This window comes from Chamaea fasciata, unplaced genomic scaffold (genome assembly GCF_029207755.1).
Source record: "Chamaea fasciata isolate MVZ Bird 193981 ecotype frontalis unplaced genomic scaffold, bChaFas1.0.hap1 SCAF_661, whole genome shotgun sequence".
Classification (NCBI taxonomy): Eukaryota; Metazoa; Chordata; class Aves; order Passeriformes; family Sylviidae; genus Chamaea; species Chamaea fasciata.
The window spans coordinates 15,001-20,000 of record NW_027094746.1 but is presented as its reverse complement, the minus strand read 5'-3'; positions in this window follow the sequence as shown (position 1 = coordinate 20,000).

Below are 5,000 nucleotides of genomic sequence, written 5' to 3'. Positions count from 1 at the left end.
CGGCCCCGGGGTAGACCTGCTGTCCGCGGCCGGACTTTGTCCCTGGCAGCCGGCCCTTAGGGGTAGACCTGCTGTCCGCGACCGGACTTGGTCCCTGGCTGCCGACGGCCCCGGGGTAGACCTGCTGTCCGCGGCCGGACTTGGTCCCTGGCTGCCGACTGCCCCGGGGTAGACCTGCTTTCCGCGGCCGGCCTCGTTTCTTGGGGTAGACCTTCTGTCCGCGGCCGGACTTAGTCCCTGGCTGCCGACGGCCCCGGGGTAGACCAGCTGTCCGCGGCCGGACTTGATCCCTGGCTGCCGACGGCCCCGGGGTAGACCTGCTTTCCGCGGTCGGAGTCGTTTTTTTGGGGGTAGACCTGGTGTCCGCGGCCGGAGTCGTTTCCTGGGGTAGACCTGTTGTCCGCGGCCGGACTTAGTCCCTGGCTGCCGACTGCCCCGGGGTAGACCTTCTGTCCGCGGCCGGCCTCGGTTTTCGGGGTAGACCTTCTGTCCGCGGACGGCCTTGGTCCCTGGCTGCCGAAGGCCGCGGGGTAGACCAGCTGTCCGCGGCCGGCGTCGTTTCCAAGGGGTAGACCTGGTGTCCGCGGCCGGACTTAGTCCCTGGCTGCCGACTGCCCCGGGGTAGACCTTCTGTCCGCGGCCGGCGTCGTTTCCAAGGGGTAGACCTGCTGTCCGCGGCCGGACTTGGTCCCTGGCTGCCGGATGCCCCGGGGTAGACCTGCTGTCCGCGGCCGGACTTGGTCCCTGGCTGCCGACGGCCCCGGGGTAGACCAGCTGTCCGCGGCCGGACTTGGTCCCTGGCTGCCGACTGCCCCGGGGTAGACCTGCTGTCCGCGACCGGACTTGGTCCCTGGCTGCCGAAGGCCCCCTTGGTAGACCCGCTGTCCGCGGCCGGAGTCGTTTCCTGGGGTAGACCTGGTGTCCGCGGCCGGACTTAGTCCCTGGCTGCCGACTGCCCCGGGGTAGACCTTCTGTCCGCGGCCGGCCTCGTTTCTTGGGGTAGACCTTCTGTCCGCGGACGGCCTTGGTCCCTGGCTGCCGAAGGCCGCGGGGTAGACCAGCTGTCCGCGGCCGGCGTCGTTTCCGAAGGGTAGACCTTCTGTCCGCGGCCGGCCTTAGTTCCTGGGGTAGACCAGCTGTCCGCGGCCGGAGTTGTTTCCTGGGGTAGACCTGTTGTCGGCGGCAGCACCTGCTCCGTGGCTGCAAATCCCCTGGGTAGACCTGTGTTCCGCCGCCGGCCTTTGGACCTGCCGCTCGGCTCCTGCCCAGACCGGCTGTCCCGGGCCCGAGTCGGGACCCGATGCTCAGATCCCGGGCGGACCCGTGTTCCCCGGCCGACCTTACCCTGGCTAGACCCGTTGGCGTCCGCGGCCGGCCTTCGGACCTGGCTCGCCCGAGCCCTGGGTGGACCGGCTCTCCTGGGCCGCCCGGCCGAGGCCCTGGCCGCCTCGGCGCCTGTCAGCCTGCTCCTCGCCCTGCCGCCGCTGCCGCTGCGCCGACCGCGTCGACGGGAGAAGAGCCGCGGGCGGGAAAAGTTTGAAAGCGGCGCCAGGGAGGCTGAGGGTGGAGGGCGGGGCGCCCCCAGCCGTCGCCGGGCGGGGGCGGGAGACGGCTGAAGGTGGGGGCGGGAGACGGCTGAAGGGGGCGCCGAGGAAGCCGAGGGTGGAGGGCGGGGTGCCCCCCCTCGGCCGCTGATGGGCGGCAGCCGCACACAGGGCAGGGGCAGGAGCGGGCTCGGGGCGGGGAGAGAGGGCATGCGACTCTAAGGGTGCCTGCGCACCCGCCTGCCTGCCTGCCTGCCTTCCTGCCTGCCTCTGTGTGTGTGTGTGTGTGTGTGTGTGTGTGTGTGTGTGTGTGTGTGGGCGTGAGGGGGTGTGTGCGTGTGGCAGCACGAGAGGGCGGCATCGGGGCGTGAGCGTGGGGGAAAGGGGGGGCGGGGGGAGGGGCCGTGTGTGTCACCGTGTCCATCTCCGCGAACGCGGGCTTCGTGCCGGCGCCTTCGTGCCGGCCCCGGGCGCCTCGGCCTCGAGCCCCCACGGCCCCCTGGACCCGCGCCGAGGGCCGAAGACCTCTGCGGACCGTGAAAGAACCGGCCGGAAAGCGGCCGCCCGCTTGCCCGCCGCCCCGCCACGGCCTCGGTCGGGGGGGGAGGGAGCGTGGAGGGGGGGCGGGGTTCGGGGCCGGGGGCGGGGCGGTGCGGAGCGGGGCGCGGACTGGGGCGGGACGAGGCGGGGCGGGGTGCCGGCGGCGTGGTGCCAGGTTCGGCCCGCACGTCCCTGCTGCCCCTTCCCAGCTGTTTCCCCATAGGTTGTGGTGGGGGGGCGGGGCCGCGTAGAATCCCGGGGGGGGGGGGGGGGGGGGAGGGGGCGGGCGCGCCACGACCTTTTGGCGGCACGGCGTGTCAGTGGGCCGAGGGCCGGGCGGGGCGCAGCCGGCCGGGAGGGCTCTGGGCGGGAAAGGAAATGAATTCCAGTTTGCCGAGAGTATTGTTCCCCAGAAAAGCTTCTTGTCCCGAGCCAGAGGGAGAGCCGTTCTTCCAGCACATGTAAAAAATGAGAAAATAATAAAAAAGAAAGGGGGGAGGGGGGAGAGAGGAGTCGGTCGAAAATAGGTGTTGGTCGCGAGAGAGAGCGGCCTCGTCGGGAGGCCAGGTCTAGCCCGCTCGGGGGCCAGGCGCGGCCGCCGGCCGCCGCCGGAGAGCCCGGCGGGGCGCCGCGGCGGCGACGCGGAGAACAGGTCTAGCCCCGCTCCCGGGGCGGCCCCGGGACGCCGTCTCTACCCGGCTCCGGGGCGGAGAGGCCGGCGGCGGAGAGGTCGCGGCGCCGCGGCGGCGACGCGGAGAACGGGTCTAGCCCCGCTCCCGGGGCGGCCCCGGCCGGCCGGGCCTACCCGGCTCCGGGGCGGTGAGGCCGGCGGCGGGGAGGCCGGCGGGGCGGCCACGGTGGCGACGCGGAGAACAGGTCTAGCCCCGCTCCCGGGGCGGCCCCGGCCGGCCGGGCCTACCCGGCTCCGGGGCGGAGAGGCCGGCGGCGGAGAGGCGGCGGCGGCGGCGGCGGCGGGCGGCGACGCGGAGAACAGGTCTAGCCCCGCTCCCGGAGCGGCCACGGCCGGCCGGGCCTACCCGGCTCCGGGGCGGAGAGGCCGGCGGCGGAGAGCCGGCGGCGGGCGGCGGCGACGCGGAGAACAGGTCTAGCCCCGCTCCCGGGGCGGCCCCGGCCGGCCGGGCCTACCCGGCTCCGGGGCGGAGAGGCCGGCGGCAGAGAGGTGGCGGCGGCGGCGCCGCGGCGACGCGGAGAACAGGTCTAGCCCCGCTCCCGGGGCGGCCCCGGCAGGCCAGGCCGAGCCGGCTCCGGGGCGGAGAGGCCGGCGGCGGAGAGGTGGCGGCGGCGGCGGCGGGCGGCGACGCGGAGAACAGGTCTAGCCCCGCTCCCGGGGCGGCCCCGGCCGGCCGGGCCTACCCGGCTCCGGGGCGGTGAGGCCGGCGGCGGAGAGCCGGCGGCGGGCGGCTGCGACGCGGAGAACAGGTCTAGCCCCGCTCCCGGGGCGGCCCCGGCCGGCCGGGCCTACCCGGCTCCGGGGCGGAGAGGCCGGCGGCGGAGAGGTGGCGGCGGCGGCGGCGGGCGGCGACGCGGAGAACAGGTCTACCCCGCTCCGGGGGCGGCCACGGCAGGCCTGGCCGAGCCGGCCCCGGGGCGGAGAGGCCGGCGGCAGCGGGCGGCGACGCGGAGAACAGGTCTACCCCGCTTCGGGGGCGGCCCCGGCAGGCCTGGCCGAGCCGGCTCCGGGGCGGAGAGGCCGGCGGCAGCGGGCGGCGACGCGGAGAACAGGTCTACCCCGCTTCGGGGGTGGCCCCGGCAGGCCAGGCCGAGCCGGCCCCGGGGCGGGGAGGCCGGCGGCAGCGGGCGGCGACGCGGAGAACAGGTCTACCCCGCTTCGGGGGCGGTCCCGGAAGGCCAGGCCGAGCCGGCTCCGGGGTGGAGAGGCCGGCGGCGGAGAGGTGGCGGCGGCGGCGGCGGGCGGCGACGCGGAGAACAGGTCTAGCCCCGCTTCCGGGGCGGCCCCGGCCGGCCAGGTCTTACCCGGCTCCGGGGCGGGGAGGCCGCCGGCGGAGAGGCCGGCGGGGCGGCCGCGGCGGCGGGCGGCGACGCGGCGACCAGGTCTTCCCCGCTTCGGCTGGACTTTGGCGGATTTCCGCGGGGGGGCCGGGTAGACCTGCTTTCCGCAGCGCGGCTGGAAGTCCACCAAGGGGTCGCTGTTCTCGCCATCCTCCGGTTACGTCTAGGTCGGCGGCGGCGCACGCCGGCGCCGCGCCCCGGTGGCGTCGACTCGACGTCTTGGAGGCGCTCGGGGCCTCGGACCCGTCTGTCCGTCTACTGGGAGCGGGTGTGACGGGCCGCATCCCCGCAGGCTGGTGCAGTGCCTGTGTCCGAGGCGGACGCGAGAGCGGCGGCCGCGCGTGCGGTCGCCGGCGCGAAGGGAAGGAAAAAGAGTGCGCCGCCTGACGCGGGACGAGTCGCGTGGCTCTGTCCCGGTCCCCCCGTCTTGCCCATCGAGAATGGGTACAGAACCGTGTGAGGTACAGAGAGACAAGGGTTGAGAGAGAGAGACAGAGCCCGAGAGGAGGAGAGAAAAGGGCCGCGAGCCGTGTTCCTCTTCGGTCCGGTTGTTGACTTCAGGGGTGGGGCGAGGGCCCTCCCCTCCCCAAAGTGTGTATTCCCTCCGGGGATGGTGGCGGGCGAGGCGGCGGCGCCTCGTCCCTTTTGCTGCCCGGCCTTAAGCCGGCGCCCCGCCCTGCCCGCGGGTGCGTTCTTTTCCGGCCGGCCGTGCTCTTTGCGGTCGGCTGCCGACGGCTCGACGAAGGGTGCGTGACACCGGGGCTCGGCGGTGTCGAGGCCGCCGGGGCCTTTTCTCCCCCGGCCTTTCCCGAGAGCCCCGAGGACGGGCCCGGCTTGCCGAGGTGGCGCCGCCTCGTTCCTCGCGCCTCCCGACTTGTTTTGCCC